This window comes from Triticum aestivum, chromosome 5B, assembly GCF_018294505.1.
Source record: "Triticum aestivum cultivar Chinese Spring chromosome 5B, IWGSC CS RefSeq v2.1, whole genome shotgun sequence".
In the NCBI taxonomy this organism is placed as follows: domain Eukaryota; kingdom Viridiplantae; phylum Streptophyta; class Magnoliopsida; order Poales; family Poaceae; genus Triticum; species Triticum aestivum.
In genome coordinates, this window is record NC_057807.1 from 591,102,973 (window position 1) to 591,112,788 (window position 9,816).

Below are 9,816 nucleotides of genomic sequence, written 5' to 3' on the forward strand. Positions count from 1 at the left end.
CCACCCGAACATGGGACGAAGTCTTCTATCTTGTATCTTCATAGTCCAACAGTCCGGCTAATGTATATAGTCTGGCTGTCTGAGGACCCCTTAATCCATGACTCCCTCAGTAGCCCCTGAACCAGGCTTCAATGACGATGAGTCCGGCGCGCAGATTGTCTTCGATATTGCAAGGCGGGTTCCTTCTCCGAATACTCCAAAGTAGATCTTGAACACAAAAATCGTGTCCGGCTCTGCAAAACAAATTCCACATACCATCGTAGAGAGTATAATATTCCACGAGTCAAATTTGCTGACAACTTCTTCATAGCATGACATCATGCCACAACCCGGTCATTATTCGAACCGTTTTCCCAACATGCTATTACACGTTTCATGAGGCAGTTTTATTGGCATGTCTTGTCGAAGCAGAGATCATGTTCCCTTATTACGGGATCCTCATCAATACGGGCGTGGGTAACCCAACCGTGCCATCAGCACGGCGCTTGGGGAATAAGCGAGTTTTTAGGGCAAGTGGGGAGGCACATGATTTCTGCTGCCTTTATAAAGGAATAAGAATTCGCCTCTTTCACCCACGCCTTCTCCTTCCTCTGCTCATCCATTCTCGAGCTCCAATGCCCAAGCTTTCGCCTTCTCCTAAAAAAGCATTCCGAACATGTTCGGAGCGGGAGGCAAGTGGATGGCCTCCTCCGTTAAGAAGGACGACATCAAGAAGCTCCGGGAGGCCGGGTACTTGGCCAAAGACATAGCTCATTGGCTTCTGGCCAACGGACAGATCATCCCCACCCCGGAACCCTAGGAAAGGGTAGTGTTTATCTCCCACTTTGTCCGCGGGCTGGGATTCCCCCTCCACCCGTTCGTCCGCGGACTGATGTTTTACTACGGGCTAGACTTCCATGATTTAGCCCCCAACTCCATCCTCAACATCTCGGTATTTAGTGCCGTGTGCGAGGACTTTCTCCACATCACACCTCACTTCGGCCTATGGCTGAAGAGCTTCAACGTGAAGCCAAAGGTAGTGAGCGGCCAACAAGCGGAGTGTAGAGGCGCCATGGTGGGCAAAATGCCCAATGTCACCTGGCCTGAAGGCTCCTTTGTGGAGACTGTGAAGGGGTGGCAATTGGGTGGTTCTATATCACCGAGCCGCGCGACACCAACTGGGCGGCGACCCCCGAATTCTGATCCGGCGTCCCCATGCGGCTCACCTCCTGGCAACAGAAGGGCTTAGCCTGGGGCTCAGCGGAAGAACTGACTGGGCTCCAAACATGTGTCCAGAACATGATAAGCAAGAAAATCAAGCTCGTCAACGTGATCCAGGTTATGCTCTTCCGCCGGATTCTTCCGTGCCAGAGACGGATTTGTAATTTGTGGGAGTTCGACCTAGCCGAGCACCAGACGCTGCTAGAGCTCTTCGGCATGATGCACGAAGACGTCTGGAAGGTGCTCTTGAAGGCCAGCGAGGTACCACCGCCCACGACCAAAGATCGTGGGCTCAGCGCAAAACACCGGGCTAATCCGGTAAATTTTCATGTTTGTAAGATATATCTTTTACTAGAATATCCGCGGGAGGAACCTAAGCCTCCATGCCAATCTTTCAGGCCTGGGCAATGATAGCGGAGCAGATTAACTGTCTAGCTCTGCTACCTGAAGATCCACAAACACCTCTTTTGACGAGGATGCTATTTCCGGCGCCCTATGAGGTGCCAGAGAAAAAAGCCAAGAAGACGGCCACGGGGACAAGAGATTGTCTCCGATGCAAGGGTGCTTCGGATGTGACATCCGAAGACACCAAGACGCACTCCTCCACCGAAGGCGATGAGGAGGAGGAAGAGGAGGAAATCCATCCCCCCCTACTGGGGGAGAAAGAAGAGGAAGGCCTCCACACGTGGGGAGGCCGAGGCGTCCAAGAAGGGAAAAACCTTCCTTCCGGACTACTCCATCACAGCCACCAACAGCGGCGAGGAGTGGGAGCCCAGGGTCAAGCCCCTGGCCAAATCATAAATATCCGGACATAATAGTATTTTCCAGCCTTTTTGCTTTATCGCTTGCTAATGTGCTAGACATGCACCTATAGTCCGGCCAAGTACAACATCGAGATATCTTCCTCTTCGGAGGGATCGCTGGACCCGTCGGTGATGAACAATGGGCCCCTTCCAACGGCCTCCTCTCCCAAGGCCGCGGACAACACCGAGGTGTTGTCTCGAAGAATACAGGGCCAAGGGGAGACCGTTCCGATGATGCCGGAGGATGAAACCCTGGTTGCCGAACACATGGGGGGAAACCCCCATGGATACTGATGATGGGGGGCACATCCAATTTGGCCCCCAGCCGAATACGGCTCCAGAGACCCAAGTGGCTTCGGATTCAGGTAGGCAACCTCTCCCAAACTAAGGGGGTGATCCACCTCCACCGGTGACTCTGTCCATCCAAAGGCACCGGACAGATTACTGGAAGCGCTTCGAAGTGCCTCCATTGTTGAAGAACACCGTACTCTTATGAGTATGGTGATCGAGAAGATCCAGTCCGCCAAGAGTGGACTGACCAAAGCCTGCACTAGCCTTCTAATAGGCTTTGAGGTAAGTAATGAAATTGTGAAAGAATATTATAGTGTAGACAGTAGCCCCTGATGCTCTGTTTGGTGTTCGGAAAGAAAAACGGAACAGAGGATCAAATAAGATTTGCAGGAGTCTAACATAAGATGTATATATGAATAAGCAAGCGTCACTGCTAGTTGCTACCGCTCATACTGCAGAGCTCTCTAGATTGAAGCAGAACCTGGAGCGGGCCGAGGGTGAGCTCAGCCTCGTGAAGAGGCAGCTGGAAGAAAGCCAAGGTATGTAGTACCCTGCATGTATATGTATGAAGGATAAATGGTTTGTGCTGATTAAAGCATCATGAACTTTGTTAGAGGCCACAACCGAAGTGGCGGCCCTTAAGAAGGCGTTAGCCGAGGCCGAAGATAAAAGGAACATGCCGCGTGCGAGAAGCAGGAGGCCCGTGTCAGCGAGGTCCAGCAAGAGCTCCAGGATGCTGTTAATAAGTATGAGTCCTTGGAGCATGACTTGAAGACTCAAGAGTTCGAGCTTGCCAAGTCCCTCCAGAGCGCGTAAGACGCCAGAGCCGAAGCCCAGAGGGCCCTCCAGGAGGTCCAGGCATCCAAGAAGATTGCGGCAGGTAAGGCTTTTGTTATGCAAAGCAAGCATGTGAAGGAAACATTGTTTTTTACTTACCCGAATTTGGAGTTCTCCAGGAGCATTTGCGGATCTGCCGCGCAGCATATCAGATGCTGTAGAGTTCTACCGAGACGAAGAAGGGAGCTCTACGAAGAATGTGTTCTCGTCTCAATACCTTGGACCAGAACATCCGATGCCCTTGAGCGACCAGCTGAAGCAGCTGGTCGAGCTGCACAAGGCGGCCGAACTGGCCATGAAGGACCTCATAGTCCGGTTATAGCCTGCCGAGCCCATGCCCAGTAGCTACTTCGGACTCGTGAAGCGGCTTGTTAGTGCCTGCCCGGGACTTGAAGTCATAAATTGGTCGGATTGCATTGAAGGTGCGCGGATGTTACTTGCCCGTGCGAAGATGCATTGGGCAAAGATGGACGCCACGAAGCAGATGACCGATGGGCCGCCTAAGGGCAAGGAGCACTGCCGACCCGAGCTATACTATGACAGTGTCCTGGAGGGATCCCGCCTTGTGGCGGAGCAATGTGCAAAGGATGTAATCTTTGAATGAATGCATTCAGCTTATCCTGTCCTATAATATAAAACAAGTTCGTTATGCAAAACAGTGCTTGTTTATTTAAAATTTTACGTCGTGTGCGGCCGTTTATGAAATCTGAGAGTTGGCCAGTCGTCGGCTTCTGCCCCCATGTAGTTAGTATGGGGGTGTTCGGGATAAATCTAAACACTCTTTGTCCAACTCTTTGGTCCTTTAAGGAGGTGTTTAGCACAACGAACAAGGCAATCGCACTATACAACTTTATCACCCTCACTTAGCCATAGGAGTTCGACAATTTTAAATTTTGGCGCAGCCCCTAGTATTCGGAAGGCCGAACTTGGGGCGCTATACACGCCTAAATCGGAAAAAACCGATTCCTCGCATAAAGTGGAAAAAAACTTTAAAGATTTGAAACCTCTCAAACAGCGACCAGCTCTCGCCGCATCATGACAGACATTTTTTGGCTTTCTCTATTGAGGTGCTCGGGGAAGAACCGGGACACAATCGCAGTAGTTCTCCCTTTACTACCCTAGCCGATATAGCGAAATGTAAGATAGCAAGCACAGGAGCCGGGCAACCCAACTATTGACCCAAGACATGATTTGGAGCCGATGCATATAATGCTATAAGTTCGGGGTGCCGAACTGTACTATAAAAGTCTTCGGGCTTTCTTGCCATGTTATGGGGTACACTGAAGCCCCTGGCGAATTAAGCGTACCAGAATGTACAGGTGCAATTGATAATAAATAAATAGACAAGGAAAAAATTTAGTAATAAACTGACACTGTAAATTATTTTCCATTGTAATTTGATTAATACGTCAAGGCGTATGTATACAAGTAGTGCGATAAGAAAATAGGGCTACTTGACATGCCATGACCAAGAGCGAGCTGCGTGCGGGTATGTAAAACAGGTATAGCAATCGTTAGCAAAGACCACCTGGGGATTCCCTTGTACGTCAAAGCCCCTTGCCTTCTAGGCATGTCCATCCCGCGATGGGTCCAATGATCAGGTTATCAGAAAAGCCTCAAAAAGAGAAAACCTGAAACAAAGAGAAAGAATGAAAGTGCGGATCCAAGGGCGGTTTAGCTGCATTGTGGACCGCGGTCTAGCTGTGCCTCCATTCATGCCCATTGTATTTTAAGTGCGTAATTATGTACGCGTGGCACGAATTTCACTGCTTGTTTGGGACTAGGACGGAGGCTGAATTGCTAGGAGAGCTCTGGACGAGCCGGACGGTCCTGCTGCAGAGTAGTTCGGACTCGCTTGACGGTGTCCGAGGGCTTTATTGCCGAATTGAGGGTCTGCCTGAGAAGGCTGCTCTATACTTCTGCTGCAAGGGCCACGGTGTGCTCCTCAGTACGGAGGGAGCACTCCGCATTTCCATTGGCTGTTATAACACCGCGAGGTCCGGGCATCTTGAGCTTGAGGTAGGCATAGTGTAGCACCGCGTTGAATCGAGCAAATACGGTTCGTCCGAGCAGTGCATGATAACCACTGCGGAAGGGGACTATATCAAAGATTAACTCTTCGCTTAGAAAGTTATTCAGGGATCCAAAGACAACTTCCAGTGTGATTGAGCCCGTACAACAAGCCTCTACACCTAGTATGACACCTTTAAAGGTGGTTTTGGTGGGCTTGATCCTTGAGGGATCGATACCCATTTTGCACACTGTATCCTGATAGAGCAGGTTTAGGCTGCTGCCACCGTCCATGAGGACTCGTGTGAGGTGGAATCCATCAATAATGGGGTCAAGGACCAGTGCGGCTGAACCGCCATGACGAATACTGGTCGGATGGTCCCTGCGATCAAAGGTGATCGGACAGGAGGACCATGGGTTGAACTTTGGGGCGACTGGCTCCATCGCGTAGACGTCCCTTAGTGCACGCTTCCAATCCCTTTTGGGGAAATGGGTGGCATATATCATGTTCACTGTTTTGACTTGGGGAAGAAACTTCTTCTGTCCCCCTTTGTTCGGTGGCCGGGGTTCCTCGTCGTCATCGCTTTGTGATCCCCTTTCCCTGTTTTCGGTGTTTAACTTGCCGGCCTGTTTGAATACCCAACATTCTCTATTGGTATGATTGACTGGTTTATTGGGGGTGTCATGGATTTGACATGGACGATCGAGTATGCGGTCCAGACTAGACGGGCCCGGATTGTTTCTCTTAAATGGCTCTTTCCACTGACCAGACTTGGAGCCACTGAATCCGGCATTGACGACCGTGTCTTTGGCGTTATCACCATTCTTTCGATGCTTGTGTCTGTTGCGTCGGGCTTGCCGCTGCTATCTCTGGCGTCGGAAGTGCCAGGTTTACTTGAGGTGTTGTTGCTACGAGCTAGCAAGCTATCCTCGCCCGCACAAAAGTGGGTCATGAGCGTCTTAAGGGCTGCCATGGACTTCAGCTTCTCTTGGCCGAGGTGTCAGGTGAGCAACTCTTCACGGATGTTATGCTTAAAGTCCGCTAGGGCTTCGGCATCTGGACAGTCGACGATCTGGTTCTTTTTAGTTAGGAACCGAGTCCAGAATTTCCTGGCTGACTCTCCGGGCTGTTGGATTATGTGACTTAAGTCATCAGTGTCCGAATGCCAGACATAAGTGCCTTGGAAGTTGTCAAGGGATGCATTTCCAGGTTCTCCCAACTGCCAATGGAATTTTCAAGCAGACTGTTCAACCAGTGCCGAGCTGGTCCCTTGAGTTTTAGCGGGAGATATTTGATGGCATGTAGATCATCACCGCGGGTCATATGTATATGGAGAAGGAAGTCCTCGATCCATGCCGCGGGATCTGTTTTCCATCATATGATTCAATGTTTACGGGTTTAAACCCTTCTGGGAATTCATGTTCCACTACTTCATCAGTGAAGCATAGGGGGTGTGCAGCGCCTCTATGTCGGGATACGTCGCGACACAGTTCAGATGGTGCTGGTTTACTGTATTTGGCCCAGACAGGTTTGTATTTAGTATATCCGGCGTGACGGTCGTCGTCGCGCGTTGGGGCAGGCCCCCACGATCCGTAGATCGATCTGGGATGTCCTGCTTTATTTTCCAAGTCATACCGCACGTCATGTGTGTATCCCGGATGTCCTGCTTTGTTTTCCAAGTCATACCGCACGTCATGTGTGTATCCCCGAGCCTTTGTGTTTCTATTTGTTCGGCGACGGGGTGCGGGCTGGTGTTTGATACGTCCATTTTGCATCATGCTTTTATATCAATATTTATTGCATTATGGGCTGTTATTACACATTATGTCACAATACTTATGGCTATTCTCTCTTATTTTACAAGGTTTACCATGAAGAGGGGGAATGCCGGCAGCTGGGATTCTGGCTGGAAAAGGAGCAAATATTGGAAACCTATTCTGCACAACTCCAAAAGTCCCGTAAATCCACGGAAGTTACTTTTGGATTTAATAAGAAATTATGAGCAAAGAAAGTACCTGAGGGGGCCCACACCCTGGCCAGGAGGGTGGGGGGCGTGCCCCCCCTACTGGGCGCCCCCTGTCTCCTGGGCCCCCTGGTGGCCCTTCGGTGCCCATCTTCTTCTATATGAGGTCTTTTAACCTGGAAAAAATCATAAGGAAGCTCACGAGATGAAACTCCGCCGCCACAAGGCGGAACCTTGGCGGAACCAATCTAGGGCTCTGGCAGAGCTATTCTGCCGGGGAAACTTCCCTCCGGGAGGGGGAAATCATCACCATCATCATCACCAACGATCCTCTCATCGGGAGGGGGTCAATCTCCATCAACATCTTCACCAGCACCATCTCCTCTCCAAACCCTAGTTCATCTCTTGTATCCAATCTTGTATCAAAACCACAAATTGGTACCTGTGGGTTGCTAGTAGTGTTGATTACTCCTTGTAGTTGATGCTAATTGGTTTACTTGGTGGAAGATCATATGTTCATATCCTTTATGCACATTAATACCCCTCTGATTATGAACATGAATATGCTTTGTGAGTAGTTCCGTTTGTTCCTGAGGACATGGGTGAAGTCTTGCTATTAGTAGTCATGTGAATTTGGTATTCGTTCGATATTTTGATGAGATGTATGTTGTCTCTCCTCTATTGGTGTTATGTGAACGTCGACTACATGACTCTTCACCATTATTTGGGCCTAGAGGAAGGCATTGGGAAGTAATAAGTAGATGATGGGTTGCTAGAGTGACAGAAGCTTAAACCCTAGTTTATGTGTTGCTTCGTAAGGGGCTGATTTGGGTCCATATGTTTCATGCTATGGTTAGGTTTACCTTAATATTTCTTTTGTAGTTGTGGATGCTTGCAATAGGGGTTAATCATAAGTGGGATGCTTGTCCAAGTAAGGGTAGTACCCAAGCACCGGTCCACCCACATATCAAATAATCAAAGTACCAAACATGAATCATATGAGCGTGATGAAACTAGCTTTACGATAATTCCCATGTGTCCTTGGGAGTGCTTTTCTCATTATAAGGAATTGTCCAGGCTTGTCCTTTGCTACAAAAAGGATTGGGCCACCTTTCTGCACCTTATTTACTTTCATTGCTTGTTACCCGTTACAAATTATCTTATCACAAAACTATGTGTTACCTACAATTTCAGTGCTTGCAGAGAATACCTTACTGAAAACCGCTTGTCATTTCCTTCTGCTCCTCATTGGGTTCGACACTCTTACTTATCAAAAGGACTATGATAGATCCCCTATACTTGTGGGTCATCAAGACTCTTTTCTGGCGCCATTGCCGGGGAGTGAAGCGCCTTTGGTGAGTGGAACTTGGTAAGGAAACATTTATATAGTGTGCTGAAATTTTCTGTCACTTGTTACTATGGAAACTAATCCTTTGAGGGGCTTGTTCGGGGCATCTTCACCCCGACCAGTAGAGCAAAGAGTTGATCCTCAACCTATTGAACCTACTGAAAATGTTTACTTTGAAATTCCTTCGGGTATGATAGAGAAACTACTAGCTAATCCCTTTGCAGGAGATGGAACATTGCATCCCGATTTACACCTTATCTTTGTGGATGAAGTTTGTGGATTATTAAAGCTTGCAGGTATTCCTGATGACATTGTTAAGAGGAAGCTTTTCCCTTTATCTTTGAAGGGAGATGCATTGACATGGTATAGGCTATGTGATGATACAGGATCTTGGAACTATAAACGATTGAAGTTGGAATTTCACCAGAAGTTCTATCCTATGCATCTTGTTCACCATGATCGTAATTACATATATAATTTCTAGCCTCGCGAAGGAGAAAGCATCGCACAAGCTTGGGGGAGGCTTAAGTCAATGTTATACTCATGCCCCGATCATGAACTCTCAAGAGAAATGATTACTCAAATTTTTTATTCTCGGCTTTCTCTCAATGATCGCACCATGCTCGATACTTCCTGTGCTGGTTCTTATATACTGAAGACTACTGAATTCAAGTGGGACTTATTGGAAGGAATTAAATGCAACTCTGAAGATTGGGGTTCCGACGATGGTAAGGAGTCAGGTACAACAACTAAGTTTGATTGTGTTAAATCTTTTATGGATGTCGATGCTTTTCGTGGATTTAGTGCTAAATATGGACTTGACTCTGAGATAGTAGCTTCTTTCTGTGAATCTTTTGCTGCACATGTTGATCTCCCTAAGGAGAAGTGGTTTAAATATAATCCTCCCATTGAAGTAAAAGTAGTTGATGTGTGGGATGGGAGCACGGCCCTGTTTTGGAAGGATGTGTGGCATAAGGATGTACTGGCTGACACCCACCCTAGGCTGTTTTCCTACTCAAAGAATGAAGACGTATCTATGAAGAATCTCCTGATCGCGTCTACGCTCGGCTGGAACTTTCATCTGCCGCTTTCAGTGCAGGCGAGGGGTGAGCTCGACGATCTCCAAAACAGCGTGGCCCTGATAGAACTGACTGAGACAAATGACTCCTGGAGATGCATCTGGGGATCGGAGGGTTTTGATTCTGGCAAATTCTACTTACATTGCTTCCATGATGGGGTAGCTGACAAAGCCTTTGAGTGGATCTGGAAGACCAAGTGCACCAATAAGTGGAGGGTTTTTGCCTGGTTGCTGCTAGCAAATAGACTCAACACGAGGGGCCTGCTCAAAATAAAAAATATGAAA